The 831-nt window shown below is 69.4% G+C and overlaps 1 protein-coding gene across 1 annotated transcript in view; it reads left to right on the top strand.

Annotated features, from left to right (window-relative positions):
- The window catches only part of IQSEC1 (IQ motif and Sec7 domain ArfGEF 1), a gene marked incomplete in the record, with an annotated part of 128,032 nt that overhangs the window by 105,976 nt on the left and 21,225 nt on the right, over positions 1-831 (top strand).

Here is an 831-nt window from a genome sequence, read left to right as displayed (position 1 = left end):
GAGTGAGCGAGCCGGGGGCGGGCACGGGGGCTCCTCGGGACCCTGCGGGGTGAGCAGGCCGGGGGCGGGCACGGGGGCTCCTCGGGACCCTGCGGGGTGAGCGGACCGGGGGTGGGCACGGGGGCTCCTCAGGACCCTGCAGTGCACAGGTGCGGCAGTGGGGCCGACGGGCGGCTGTGCCTTGGTCCAGGGGTCAGGGAGACTGGCCGGGGGCGGGGCACGTCCAGCTGGTGGCAGGCAGCACGGCGCTGCCCTGTCTGTGCCATGCTGGAGTGACAGTGCGCAGGGGAGCCCGCGCCCTCTGTGTGTGGAGCTGCGTCCCGCCTGCCGCACGGGGTGGTGACAGCACAAGGCCCAGGTGTGGTGGGGCTGCTGAGCTCTGAGGGCCGGTGCCTCCGGCCCAGGGATGGGCTTGGGCCCCATTCTGCAAGGGTGTCCTTAGTGGCCACAGTGCTGCGCAGACGGTGTCCCTGACGTGGAAGGCCACGAGAGCTGAGGCAGGTTTCCAGGAAACGGTGGGTCCCTTTAAGTACGGTGACATTTTTTCCCTTTTCACCCTAAGCGTGTGTATTTCTTCCATGAATGAAAGAGATGGGGAGAGACGGAGACCACGCCCCAAGCAGGGCTCCACAACCCCGCACCTCGAAACCCCCCTCAGCCTCTGGCCTGCCGGTTCCTGCTGGGGCTCTAAGGCAGCCTCGCCTGCCCCCTGGTGGTGGGCACCGCCATAGCAGGCTGTCTCCTGGGGGCTGGCAGGGGCTCCGACTGGGGCACTCGCAGCCGTTCCCTGTGCTGAGCACCCGCTGCCCGGTGAGGGCGAGGCGCTCCGAG

The sequence above is a fragment of the Tupaia chinensis genome, unplaced genomic scaffold, assembly GCF_000334495.1.
Source record: "Tupaia chinensis unplaced genomic scaffold, TupChi_1.0 Scaffold147500_1, whole genome shotgun sequence".
Classification (NCBI taxonomy): domain Eukaryota; kingdom Metazoa; phylum Chordata; class Mammalia; order Scandentia; family Tupaiidae; genus Tupaia; species Tupaia belangeri.
Note: the sequence above shows the minus strand (reverse complement) of the source record. Positions and strands in the feature narration are given on the sequence as shown.